Source organism: Gorilla gorilla, chromosome 4, assembly GCF_029281585.2.
Source record: "Gorilla gorilla gorilla isolate KB3781 chromosome 4, NHGRI_mGorGor1-v2.1_pri, whole genome shotgun sequence".
NCBI lineage: Eukaryota > Metazoa > Chordata > Mammalia > Primates > Hominidae > Gorilla > Gorilla gorilla.
Window position 1 is genome coordinate 117,338,890 of NC_073228.2, and position 15,378 is coordinate 117,354,267.

Sequence of the window (15,378 nt, forward strand, 5' to 3'; positions counted from 1 at the left end):
GATAACTTCTTTGTCTTAAATTCAGCTGATTAGCAACCATAATTCTATCAATAGCCTTAATTCTCCATTGCCACATAATATAATATACGCACAGGTTCCAGGGATCAGACTGTGGTTATATTTGGGAGAAGGTATTATTCTGCCTAACAATATCAGACTGTCATTTACTGAAATGAAATGGCTCAGCTTATATACCTCTGCCTCAGTCACCCTTTGAATACAGGACCCCATCCTACTGGATCCACGACCCAGGAAGGTTGTGACTGTGGGTAAGGTAACTGCAGCCGAGACAAAATCTGATAGACTGACAGCTGCAGTTTATCTTCTGAGAGCACTCCTAGCAGCTGGGCAACAAGTCCATTTTTTCTCTTAAATTAATTTGTTTATTTTACTTTTTTTATTTTTTATTTGTGGGTAGATAGTAGATATAGATAGATTTATTTACTTATTTGTGAAGTGCATGACATATTTTGATACAGGCATACAATATATAATAATCACATCAAGGTAAATGAGGTATCCATAACTTCAAGCATTTATCCTTTCTTTGTGCTACAAATGATCCAATTATGCTCTTTTAGTTACTTTTAAATATACAATAAATTATCACTGATTGTAGTCACCCTGTTATGCTATCACATACTAGATCATATTCATTTTATCTAACTATATTTTTATACCCATTAATTATCCCCACTTACCCTACCCCCAACTATCCTTCCCAGCCTCTGATAACCATCATTCTGCTCTCTATCTCCATGAATTAAATTGTTTTGATATTTAGCTCTCAAAAATATGTGAGAACACATGAAGTTTGTCTTTCTGTGCCTGGCTTCTTTCACTTAACACAGTGTTGTTAATTCATGTTCCGTCCATATTATTGCATATGACAGGATCTCATTCTATTTTATGGCTAAATAGCACTCTACTGTGTATACGGACCACATTTTCTTTATCCATTTATCTGTTGATGGACACTTAGATTGCTTCCAAATCTTGGCTATTGTGACTAGTGCCATAGTAAGCATGGGAGTGCAGATATCTCTTTGATATACTGATTTCCTTTCTTTTGGGTACGTACCCAGCAGTGGGATTGCTGGAACATATGGTAATTCTATTTTTATTGATTTTAGGAACTTCCAAACTGTTCTCCATTGTAGTTTTATTAATTTACATTCCCACCAAAAGTGTATGATGGTTCCCTTTTCTCTATATTCTCACCAGCATTCATTATTGCCTGTCTTTTGAATAGAAGCCATTTAACTGTGGTGAGATGATATCTCATTGTAGTTTTCATTTGCATTTCTCTGATGATCTGTGATGTTAAGCACCTTTTAATATATCTGTTTGCCATTTGTATGTCTTCTTTTGTAAGATATCTATTCACACCTTTGGCTATTTTTAAATAGGATCATTAGTTTTTTTCCCTATAGAGTTGTTTGAGCTCCTTATATATTCTGGGTATTAACCTCTTGTCAGATGGCTAGTTTGCATATTTTCTCCCATTCTGTGGATTGTCTTTGCACTTTGTTGATTGTTTCCTTTGCCACGCAGAAGTCTTTTAATTTGATATGATCCCATTTGCCCATTTTTGCTCTGGTTGCCTGAGCTTGTGGGGTATTACTCAATAAATCTTTGCCCAGATCAATGTCTTGGAGAGTTTCCCAACATTTTCTTTTAGGAGTTTCATAGTTGGAGGTCTTAGATTTAAGTCTGTAAGCCATTTTGATTTGATTTTTGTATGTGGTAAAAGATAAGGGTCTAGTTTCATTCTTCTGCATATGGATATCCAGTTTTCCCAGCACAATTTATTGAAGAGACTGTCATTTCCCCAAAGTATATTCTTGGCATCTTTGTCGAAACTGAGTTCACTGTAGATGTATGGATTTATTTCTCACTTCTCGATTCTGTTCCACTGATCTACATATCTCTTTTTAATATCAGTACCATGCTATTTGGTTACTACAGCTCTGTAGTATACTTTGAAGTCAGGTAATGTAATTCATCCAGTTTTGTTCCTTTTGCCCAGGATAGCACTGGCTATTCTGGATCTTTTATGGTTCCATATATATTTTAGGATTGTTTTTCCTATTTCTGTGAAGAATGCCATTGGTATTGTGATAGGGATTGCATTGAATCTGTAGATTGTTTTGGGTAGTATGGACATTTTAACAACATTGATTATTCCAATCCATGAACATGAAATATCTTTCCATTTTTGGTGCCCTCTTCAATTTCTTTTTTCAATGTTTTATAGTTTTCATTGTAGAGATTCTTCACTTCTTTGGTTACATTTATTCCTAGGTATTTTATTTGTAGTTATTGTATATAGGATTACTTTTAAAATTTATTTTTCAGGTTGTTCATTGTTGGCATATAGAAATGCTATTGATTTTTGTATGCTGATTTTGTATCCTGCAACTTTACTGAATTTTTTTCATCAGTTCTAATAGGTTTTTGTGGAGCCTTTAGGCTTTTCCAAATACAAGATTATATTATCTGCAAACAAGGATAATTTGACTTCTTCCTTTCCAATTTGGATGCCCTTTATTTCTTTCTCTTGTCTGATTCCTCTAGCTAGGACTTCTAGGACTGTGTTGAATAACAGTGGTGACAGTGGGCATACTTGTTTTGTTCCAGATCTTACAGGAAGGGCTTTCAGTATTCTCCATTCAGTGTGATATTAGCTGTGGGTCTGTTGTATACGGCTTTTCTTATGTTGAAGTATGTTCCTTCTATTCTGTTTTTCAAGGTTTTTTTTTTTAACATAAAAGGATGTTGAATTTTATCAAATGCTTTTTCATCATCAGTTGAAATGATCACATGGTTTTTGTCCTTCATTCTGTTGATATGATGTACTACATTGATTGACTTGCAAATGTTCAACCATCCTTGCATCTTGGGATAAATCCTGCGTGGTCATGATGAATGAACCTTTTGATGTGTTGCTGAATTTAATATGCTAGTATTTTGTTCAGGATTTTTGCATCAATGTTCATCAGGGATATTGGCCTGTAGTTTTCCTTTTTTGATGTCTTTGTCTGGTTTTGGTATCAGAGTAATACTGGCTTTGTAGAATGAGTTTGGAAGTATTCCCTCCTCTTTTTTTTTTTTTTCAGAATAGTTTGTGTAGGATTGGTATTAGTTCTTTAAATGTTTGGTACAATTCTGCTCTGAACCCATTGGGTCCTGGGCTTTTCTTTAATGATAGACTTTTTATTATGGCTTAAATATTATTACCTATTGGTTATTGGTTTGCTTAGGTTTGCAGTTTCTTCATGGTTGAATCTTAGCAGGTTGCATGTATCTAGGAATTTATCCATTTCTCCTACATTTTCCAATTTTTTCGCACATAGTTGTTCATGGTAGCCTCTAATGAGCCTTTGAATTTCTGCAGTGTTGGTAATAATCTCTCCTTTTTAATCTCTGATTTTATGTATTTGAGTCTTCTCTCTTTTTCTTAGTCTGGCTAAAGGTTTGTTGATGTTGTTTATCTTTTCAAAAAACCAACTTTTTGTTTGTTGATCTTTTGTATTTTTTTTTGTTTCAGTTTCATGTATTTCTGCTCTGACCTTTATGATTTATTTTCTTCTACTCAGTTAGGGTTTTATTTACTCTTGCTTTTCTAGCTCTTTAAGATATATTGTTAGGTTGTTTATTTGAAGTTTTCTAGTTTTTTGATGTAGGTGCTTATTGCTATATACTTTCCTCTTAGTACCACTTTCCCTGTGTCCCACAGGTTTTGGTATGCTGTGTTTCCATTTACATTTGTTTCAAGAGATTTTAAAAATGTCCTTCTTAAATTATTCACTGACCCACTGATCATTCAAGAGCATATTGTTTGATTTCCAATCATTTGTATAGTTTCCAAAATTCCTCTTGTTATTGATTTCTGGTTTTATTCCATTGTGGTCAGAGAAGATATTTGATAGTCTTTAAAAGACTACTTTTGTGGCCTAACATATAGTCTATCCATGAGAATGATTCCTGGGCTGAGGAGAAGGATGTATATTCTGCAGCCATTAGATGAAATGTTCTCTAAATATCTATTAGGTCCATTTGGTCTATAGTACAGATTAAGTCCAATGCTTCTTTGTTGATTTTCTGTCTAGATGATCTGTCCAATCCTAAAAGTGGGGTGTTGAAGTCTCTAGCTATTATGGTATTTGGGTCTCTCTCTCTCTCTCTCACACACACACTCTCTCTCTCAAGCTCTAATAGTATTTGCTTTATCTATCTGGGTGCTCCAGTATTGGGTGTACATATATTTACAATTGTTGTATCCTCTTGCTGAATTGACCCCTTTGTCATAATATAATGACCTTCTTTGTGTTCTTACAGTTTTTGTCTTGAAATTTATTTTGCCTGATATAAGTATAGCTACTTCTCCTTTTTTTGTTTGTTTGTTTCCATTGGCATGAAATATCTTTTCTATCCATTTATTATCAGTCTATTTGTGTCTTTATAAGTGAAGTGTGTTTCCTGTAGGCAACAGATCATTGGATCTTCTTTTTTTTATCCATTTGGCCACTCTATGTCTTTTGAATGGAAGGTTTAGTCCATTTATATTCAATGTTATTATTGATATGTAAGGACTTACTCCTGACATTTCATTATTTGTTTTCTGGTTGATTTTGGTCTTGTCTAGCTTCTTTCTTTCCTTTCTGTCTTCCTTTTAGTGCAGATGATTTTCTCTGGTGGAATATTTTAATTTCTTGCTTTTACTTTTTATATATCTGCTGTATGTCTTTCAGTTTAAGGTTACCATAAGGCTTGCAAATAATATCTTATAACCCATTATTTTAAACTGATGACAACTTAGCACTGACTGCATAAACAAACTTACAAATAAGCAAAGCAAAAACTAATAAAAACTCTATACTTTAATCCCCTGCTTTTTAACTTTTTTGCTGTTTCTATTTATATCTTGTTATACTGTCTTTGCCTTAAAAAGTCGTAGTTATTATTTCTGATAGGTTCATCTTTTAGTCTTTCTACTCAAAACATAAGTACTTTACACACTACAATTACAGTGTTTTAATATTCTGTTTTTCTGTGTACTTACTATTACCAGTGAGTTTTGTAATACTTCAGATGATTTCTCATTGTTCATTAATATCCTTTTCTTTCAGATTGAAAAACTCCCTTTACTGTTTCTTCTAGGACATGTTTTGTGTTTTAATGAAATCCCTCAGCTTCTGTTTGTCTCAGAAAGTCTTTATTTCTCCTTCATGTTTTACTGGATATACTATTGTAGGACAACAATTTTTGTCCTTCAGCAGTCATGTAACTCTCTCCTGGCCTGTAAGGTGTCCACTGAGAAGTCTGTTGCCAGACATATTGGACTCCATTGTATGTTATTTGTTTCTTTTCTCTTGCTGCTTTTAGGATCCTTTCTTTATCCTTAACCTTTGAGAGTTTAATTATTAAATGCCTTCAGGTAGTCTTCTTTGGGTTAAGTCGGCTAGATGTTCTATAACATTCTTGTACATGAATGTTAATATCTTTCTCTAGGTTTGGGAAATTCTCTGTTATTATCCTTGTGAATAAACTCATTACCCCAATATCTCTCTCTCTCTTTCTATACCTTCTCTTTAAGGCCAATAACTTTTAGATTTTCCCTTTTGAGGCTATTTTCTATATCCTGTAAATGTTCTCCATCATTTCTTATTCTTTTTTATTTTGTCTCCTTGGACTGTGTATCTTCAAATAGTTCTGTCTTCAAGCTCACTAATTTTTTCTTCTACTTGATCAATTTTGCTAGTAAGAGACTCTGATATAGTCTTCAGTATGTCAATTGCTTTTTTCAACTCCAGAATGTCTGCTTGTTTTTAATTATTTTAATCTCTTTGTTAACTTATCTGATAGGATTCTGAATTCCTTCTCTGTGTTACCTTGTATTTTGCTGAGCTTCCTAAAAACAGCTATTTTGAATTCTCTTTTTGAAAGGTCACATATCCCTGTCTCTCTGGGACTGGTGCTTGGTGCCTTATTTAGTTAATTTCGTGAGGTTATGTTTTCCTGCGTGATGCTTGTGGATGTTCATCAGTTTCTGAGAATGAAGAGTTAGGCATTTATTGTAGTCTTCAGAGTCTGGGCTGGTTTATACCTGTTCTTGGGAAGGCTTTCCAAGTATTCAAAGGGATTTTGGTGTTGTTATCTAAGTCTTTCGTCACTGCAGCCATATTTGCATTAGGATGCACCCCAATGCTCAGTAGCACTGTGACTCTTGCAGACTCACAGCAGACTCACAGAGGTACTGCCTTGGTGGTCTTAGGTAAGATCCAGGAGAATTCTTGGATTACCAGGCAGAGATTCTTGTTTTCTTCCTTTAATTTCCCCCAAACAAACAAGAGTCTGTCTCTGTGCTGAGCTGTCTGGAGCTGAGGGAGAGGTGACACAAGCACCGCTGTGGCCACAACCACTGGGACTGCACTGGGTCAGACCCGCAGCACAGGGTCTCACCCAAGGCCCGCAGGGACCATTGCCTGGCTACCACACATGTTCACTCAAGGCCCAAGGGCTCTACAGTCAGTAGGCGGCAAATACAGCCAGGCTTGTGTCCTTCAGTGCAGCAAGTTCCACTCAGCCCCAGGTGGGTCCAGAGATGCCATCTGTGAACTAGGGCCTGGAACCAGGAACCTTAGGAATCTACCCGGTGCTCTATTCTACTGTAGCTGAGCTGGCACCCAGGTCATAAGACAAAGTCCTTCCTACTCTTCCCTCCCCTTTCCTCAAGCAGAGGAGTCTCTCCCCATGGCCACCACCACCCAGGCCCATAAGGAGTACTGCCTGGCTACCACAAGTTTTCATTCACGGCCCAAGGGCTCTTGAGTTAGCTTGTGATAAATGCTGCCAGGCCTAGGTTTCTCCCTTCAGGGAAGTGGCTTCCCTCTGGCCCAGGGCACATCCAAAAAATCCTGTCCAAGAGTCAAGACTTGGAATCAGGGACCCTGGGTATCTGCTTGCTGTATGCCACTATGGCTGAGCTGGTACCCAAGCTATATGACAAGGTCCTCTTATTATTCCCATTCCTTTCCTCAGACAAAAGGAGTCTCTCCTTTAGCTACCACAGCTGGGAAGGTGCTGGGTCACACCTGAAGCCAGCATGGTTCTGAGTCTCACCTAAGGCCCATGGCAAGTACAACCTGGCCACTACTGCTGATTTAGTCAGCCGGTGTTGAATCCTGCCAGGACTGGTAACTTCCCTTCAAGGCAGCAGGTCCCTTCTGTCCCAGAGTATATCTAGAAATGTCACCCAGGAGCTAGGGGGCCTCACAACTCTGCCTGGTGCTCTACCCTACTGTGGCTGAGCTAGTGTTGAGGTTGCAAGACAAGGTCTTCTTTACTGTTCCCTCTCCTCTCCCCAGGAAGGAGTATCTCTTGAAGCTGTGAGCTGTGCCTCCTAGGGTTGGGGAGGGGTGATGCAAGCACTCCCTTGGTCATCCCAACTGTCTCACTAGGTCATGTATAACCCAAGTCCACTGGCTCTGAGCCCAGGTCAGCACCAAGATCTGCCCAGGAATTGCCATCCTTGTGGCTTACATTGCCTTTCAAATTTATTTAGGGCCCCAGAGCTTTAGCCTGCAGTGATGGGGCTAGCTGGAACTCAGGTTACAACTGCTGGAATGGGTGATTCCCCCTGGCTAGGGCTGATCTAAATGCTCCCTCCAAGTGTGCTAGCTGAGTTCTACCCCATGTTTCCACAAAAAATAGACATTCCTGTGACAAGGCAGCACTGAGTTCCAAAAGAAAGTCCCACTATCACTGCACTCTCCCTTCTCCAAATACACAGATTCTCTCTCCACAACAAATAGCTGCTGCCATGCGATGAGGGAGGGGTGGTGTAAGGGATTCAAGACTGTCTTTCTTTTCCTCGTAACAGTGCATGTTTCCTTAATATGATGTTAAAATCAGTTACTGCAATTGCTCATCTGATTTTTGGTTCTTATGAAGTTACTTTTTTTGTGTAGGTAGTTGTTCAATTTGATGTTTCTGTGGAGGTGACAATTGCTAAAGGCTTCTAATCAGCCATCATGCTCTACCTACCCCAAAAAGTCCATTCTTGAAGGGAGAACTTGGTGGTGCACCTTAATGTTCATCACAGTTCATCTTGAGCTATTTGAATCCACTTCTTTGTGTATGTCTGGGAAGCAGCTCCTCTGCGATTCCAGTGGGCCTCTCTTTCTGGGGCACTCTTTTATTTTCATTTTTTTCTTTTCTTTTTAAATAGAGACAGGGTCTTGCTATGTTGCCCAGATTGGTCTCAAACTCCTGGGCTCAAGTGACCCTTCCACCTCAGCCTCTCAAAGTGCTGAGATTACAGGTGTGAGCCACTGCTCCTGGCCTCAGGGGCACTCTTAGAAGAGGAAGTTTATTGGGAAAAATAACAATCTCCATCACTGCTGTAGGTCTTAGGGCCCCAACTGATACTCATTGTTTCCCTCTTCCACTTGTAAAATGGGGGTAATAGTATCGCTTATTTCATAGAGGTATTACTAAATTCCAGGAAATAATGCAAAGCACACTGGACCACTGGGAAGAGCCCAGTGAAACATAGCCATTATAATTTTTAGTATTATAAAACTGGATAAGGCTGTACATCATGATATTTTTAAGACATTTATTGCTGGATATCAGATAACATCAGATCCTCCTTTTTAAATGTTTTCTATCTCTCTTTCTGGGTTCAGATATAGGAAGTTAGCCATACAGGGTTTAGATTCAAATCTCTGGAGAGGGGGCCTGGTATTTTCTTTGCATACACAGCACCTCTTATTTTTAACATGCTTGCATTTCTTCTTGGAACTAAAGGATGTGGCAAACACAATAGGGACTACATGAAGCAGGCTGAGTGTGTGCGGGGACATGCATCGTCATCACTCTCTCAGTACCTCACATGATGATAGGCTTTCCAGCCACCTCTACCCTAGCTCTAGTAGGTGGGGCTGGCTATAAAGAGGAGTCTTATGCCTGTCAGGTGTTATATGTTGGTTGACTTTACATAATCCGTAGCTAAATATCATCTCTTGTAATGAACATAGGTATCTTGGATTTAAACTGAGCAACCATACTTTGTGAAGGATCAAACGGGTTTCTAATGAAGGAAACAGTGAGGCCAAGAACTCCAGAGAAGAGAGCTCCTTTCCAACATCTTATGCCAAATCTTTAGGGCAGTGGTTTTCAGACTGCAGTTTGCAACCCATCAGTGGGTTGCAAAATTATTTTAGTAAGTGGTGGCCAGGCCTTTAAAAACATGAACTAGAGAAAAAAAATAAAACATGAATTAGAGAAACAGAAAATATCTGTGTATATTTAACTTAGTACAATAGTCCTTCCTTATCTGCAGTTTTGCTTTCCATGGTCAGCCATGGTCCAGAAATCTTAAATGGAAAATTACAGAAATAAACAATTCGTAAGTTTTAAATTGTGCACAGTTCTGATGATGAAATCTTGCACTGCCCTGCTCTGTCCTGCCTGAGAAGTGAATCTTCCCTTTGTCAGGGTATCCGCTTTGTATACACTATTCACCCATTAGTCACTTAGCCGTCTAGGTTATCAGATCGACTGTTATGGTATCACAGTGCTTGTGTTCAAGCAATCCTTATTTTATTTAATAATGGCCCCAAAGTGCAAGAATAGGGATGCTGGCAATTTGGATATGCCAAAGTGAAGCAATAAAGTGCTTCATTTAAGTGAAAAGGTAAAAGTTCTCAATTTAGGGAATGAAAACAAAAATCATATGCTGAGGTTGCAAAGATCTACAGTAAAAATGAATCTTCTATTCATGAAATTGTGAATAGTATACTGTTATCGTTGTTTTATTTTATTACTAGTTATTGCTGTTAATCTTTTACTGTGTCTGATTTATAAATTAAACTTTATCATAGGTATGTATTTATAGAAAAAGCAAAATGTATATGGGTTCGATACTATCCTCAGTCTTAGGCATCCACTGGGGCTCTTGGAATGTTATCCTCACAGGACTTGCAGTGTCACATATTGTTTCATAAAACCTTTTCATTTATGCATGTATTTTTTCTGGACACAATAAAAACAGTGTATATCTGGTTGTGTATCTGTCTAACACGCACTGCTCTGGGGAAAGATGCTTATAGCAAGAACAATCACCTTGACACTCTTAGCTCAGAAGCTTTATTTTTCTTTCCTTACTTTTGATCAGGAATGACTTGAGGCATTGCCCTTATTTCTCTCTATTTCATTCACCTTCTATTCAGTATGCTTGGGGTGATTGGGAAGGAATCCATTTTATTTCTGTACCTCCCATTCTCTTTCTTATTTCCAGGGTGTTCTCCCGGTGGACCAAGAAGGCTAACCTGCTTCATTTATCTCCTCTACCAGGCAAAGCAGTCAGAGTGAGTTAGGCTTCTGAGTTCTGGGAGGGGATTGGAGCAGGGTTTTTATCTTAGATGGGTGGAGCCAGTGAATAAATTATTGGAAATCTCATTTGGATTCTCAAATCTAAGAAGTCAGGTAGACATCTGGAGTCAATGTGCAGAGGCAAACAGTGTCAGAAACAAATGTCAGAGACAAATGTGGCTTGATCTTCCAGTGCTGAGATGGGATGAGGGGAGGCACAAGGGAAGAATTTCTCAAGTGAGGAACACCCCCAAGAATACCTCGTGATTTGAAAATGAGAACAGCTGAAAAGTTATAAGTTATTTCCTTATCTACTGACTTATATATATTTTAAGTGTACCCAAAAGGAGACAATAGGAGTGTGGGCTACACAGGGTATCCAGTTCTGAATTGTATAGCTAACAATTGTGCATTTCAATGTATATACATTTTACTTTAAAATGATAATAATTGAGTAAGGGTGGGAAGCGTGTGGAGGTACACCTGGGTCAAGGATGGCAGACTGTTGAGGCTAGATGATGGGTACATGGAGATTCATTATCCTCTTTTTTTTTTTTTTTTTGAGACGGAGTCTTGCTTTGCTACCCAGGCTGGAATGTAGTGGCACGATCTCGGCTCACTGCAACCTCCGCCGCCCGAGTTCAAGTGATTTTCCTGCCTCAGCCTCGCGAGTAGCTGGGATTACAGGCATGAGCCACCATGGCCGACAAATTATTGTATTTTTAGTAGAGACAGGGTTTCACCATGTTGGCCAGGCTGGTCTTGAACTCCTGACCTCAGATGATCCACCCACCTCAGCGTCCCAAAGTGCTGGGATTACAGGCGTGAGCCATTGCACCCGGCCACTATTCTCTTTACTTGAGATTGGAAATTTTCCAAAGTGCAAACTTGAAGAAAAGTCTCAAAATAGCTTTAATGCTCTTCCTTGTTATTAATCCAACCATGGACTGATAGTACCTTTTTTTCCCATAATCTCAGACCAACATGGAAGCAATAAATGAGCTACACTGTTTCCACATTCTTGGCTCCTCTCAGCAGCCAAGTCCTGAAGTTGCAAGAACCATGATCTCCACACTGGGCAATCAGAAGGGATCCAAGAGATAGATACAGCAGCTTTGTATCTTAAGTATTTATTAAATCTAGCATTTGTCCATTGACCCCATAAATCTCTCTAATGTCAGGGACCTTCTCAAGAGTCTGCGAAGGTAAGAGACTGGTGCTTGTTTTATCAGTTGTGTGTTGATCGTTACGGAGACAATAAGATTGAACCTACCTAGAGGTTGCCTACATTTGTGAATTAATACAAAAGGTAGGGTGGTAACAGTTGGCAATTCAGTATATGCAACTTATTTGAAAAGGAAGCCACAAACCAATTTTTGAGACCCAACACAGCATGAAATGTGCAAAAGTGGTTGCCTAAGTCTCATAAATTAGAGAGTTGCTGGTGAGGAAGTGGCTTGCTTGACCACCTCTTTGCTAACTTGTCTAGACTGAGGGTGTGCTGCCAGAAGCTAATCTTGATATCTAATGATATGGGGCAGAACTGGAGCAATGATGTGAAATGGTGTCATAAAAAGTATTCTAGTCTTTGATCTTCATGTAACTATGCAGTATTGGGCAATACACCCAGCCAAGGTATACTTTCACTTCCTCATTTGTAAAATGATACAGTTGAATTTCAAAGATTCCTTCTATTTCTAAAATTCTATCATTTATTTGCCATAGTTAAAATTTCACTTGCTCATTACTTTGGAGAATAACCAGTAAGTCAAAACTATCCTCTGCTCATGTGCTACCTAATTCTTGACAAGGATTAGTCTCACAAACAGAGAGTAGTGGCCACTTCCATGCAGTGCTTCAGGTCATAATGAGATAGAATCCCATTTGCAAACTCCTCACTAGCTATAGCATTTCCAGAAATTACATTACAAGAGCTTTATTTCTTTGCATTTTGGAGGTTCCTCTTTAAGACTCCTGTGTTAAAGTGGAAATGTCCCTGGAAGACTACTCAGTCCTTAGTATTGACTGAAAACTTTGTGGGAACAGTCTGTTAAATAGGTCTTATGGGCCAGAGGAGAGGAAGGGGCTGAAGAAGAGTGTGGAGGCATCAATGTGACTCCAGTGCACCTCTTGGGGCCCCATTACCCTGTGTGATGGACCATTCATTACAGGAAAGGGAAGATGATGGGATTAAGTTTGGGGAATAGATTGGGGAGACTTGAGTAAGGTGGTGTCCACATGCATCTTAGCACATAACTCTGAAGTCCCTGACATCTCTGTTATGAATGTTTGTGTCTCCACCCCCATAATTCATATATTAAAGACCTAACCTCCAATGTGAAGGTACTTGAGGATGGGAAGGTAATTAGTGCTAGTTGAGAGACTCAAGTTGAGACACTTGAGTGTGCGGGACACTCAAGACAGGATTGGTGCCCTTTTAAGAGAAGACATGAGAGAGCAAGCTGTCTGAGTGCAAGCACTAAGAAAAGGCCATGTAAGCACACAGCAAGTGGGCAGCCATCTGCAAGCCAGGAAAAGGGCTCTCTATAGAAACTGAACTTTCCCAGACCTTGATCTTGGACTTTTCAGCCCTCAGAACTGCTGAAAATAAATTTCTGTTGTTTTAGGCCACCCAGTCTATGGTATTTTGTCATGGCAGCCTGAGGTGACTAATATAATCTTCTTTTAATCATGTGGTCTCTTTCCTTTTCAGTGTTAGTTGTGAGTCAATTTGCCAAATTAAACATGAAAGAAATGTCCCCAAAACATCTGCCAAGGGAGTATTCCTGAACAGTATTCCTCCCTGACCAAATGCCAGTCTGATTTTTCTTTGTTGCTGTTGCTGGAGTTGACTACTTTTGGATGATCCAATCAAACCAGGTAGTTGCATGTCCTGAAAGAACACTTCTTTCTTAACCTATCCCAAATGCATAAGTAGGTGTACTAACTTGATACATTTTGGGGCTAGAAAGACTCTTAACGATTTTTTAAAAAATTGTCAACATTTTCAAACATACCCCAAAGTAAAAAGAATAGTATAAAGAAGACCGGTATAACCATCACCCCAATTCAGTGATTACCAGGATTTTGCTTGTGAATATTTTGAAGAAAAATATCAGTAAGAAATAAAGTACTATATTTACAAAATACTAAGTGTGCCCTGGGGAAAATAAAATCCTTATTTTGTGGGATATGAATACACTGTCAAGCAACGGAAAAATGTATTCAATTCCTCTTTAGCTATCTGCATGGGTAAATTTTGCCTATGGTTTAAAAACTGAATGCTTTCATAAAACAGAAACATTAAATATTTAGCAATAACTTTTTTGTTTTCAGTGGGTTTTTGATGTTCTCTTCAGAGGGTCCCAGGAGACAACTCCATGAATAGACTCTCCCTCTTCGTCTCTGAGTTCTTCTTAAAAGTCTCCTGAAGGAGAAACTTAGGGGTCTTCATTCTCCCAGCTCTGCAGCGTCCTCTCATAAATTCTCACCTGATTCTTTTTACTACTACAGTTAAATTCTTTAAAGTGTCATCACTTCTACTCCTGATTTTTAAAATCCTACTCTTGATGCATCCCAAGAGCATGGTTTCCTTAAAATTCCATAAGGACATATGCCAACGGACAAATTTATATCCCTCCTGTCTTCAAAACCATGCAATGGTTCCACTTCCCAGTAGGTAAATTTCCTCTGCTATCTGACCATAGACTAGATCCACATTGATCATTTAGTGTCACTGCTTTCTTCTTTGGTCCCTTCAACCTGCCTTTCCATGTTCTCAATGAGGGGCTTTCGAGATTGTGACATGCTACTTTCTCTTATATACTACTCCTTTGCTTAGAAAGTTCTTTCCTGTGGGCTGGGCGTGGTGGCTCATGCCTGTAATCCCAGCACTTTGGGAGGCTGAGGCTGGTGGATCACAAGGTCAGGAGATCGAGACCATCCTGGCTAACACAGTGAAACCCTGTCTTTACTAAAAATACAAAAAAATTAGCTGGATGTGGTGGCAGGCACCTGTAGTCCTTGTTGCTTGGGAGGCTGAGGCAGGAGAATGGCATGAACCCAGGAGGTGGAGCTTGCAGTGAGCTGTGATGGCACCACTGCACTCCAGCCTGGGCAACAGAGTGAGACTCTGTTTCAAAAAAAAAAAAAGTTCTTCCCTGTGAGCTTTTCCAAACCTTTTCTTCCTATTTTCCTAAGCAATCCTTTAAACTGCATCTCCTTTATAAATCAAATAAGCAAGACTTCCTGGAAGAGATGGTTTTCCTCCTCTTCTCAGTCATCCCCAACATGAGATAGCAATTGCTCATTGAGTTACACAATGTATTTGCTGACCTACTGTGTTCACATTTTTGGACTGAGCTTTTAGTGTTTGGGAGATGGTTTAAGGATGTTCTAGATGTTTTTGAGGCACATTCTGTAAAAACAGTCATTTAAATTTTAAGCTCCAAGATCTAACAGACTATTTCTATTTACATTTTTTATTTATGGATGTTGAATAAATTAGTGTTTGATATTTTTTGTAGTGATTGGAATATCCTATCACATGAGAGTGGGTAAGAAGAGCAAGAATAAAAACTAGTTGATAGCCTCTTCCAGAGAGTCTTATTTTTATGATTTTAAAATATGAACATTGCCTCCTATTAACCTCATTGCTGCCATCTCCCTTATTAAAATGAAAATGTCCCTGGAAGGGATTACTACTGTTAATACAATACTTCATAGAAGCCGTTTATGAAAATCAATGACGGTCAAGACCTAGAACCATAAGCAAAAGATAGCTTTCTAGTGTCACCTTGTGGCTAACCATATTAATATACATTGAAGCTGATTAATGTGTAGACAGGTAGATACATATACAGGGTATAGAAAAATACCAATTTTTGGTATCTATATTATGATATGTATATAAAATGATAGCGCTGGAAGTAGTTTTACAATTACTTAAGTACAAATTTTATTCCATAGATTTAGATATGAAAGAACTTAGTTTCTCTG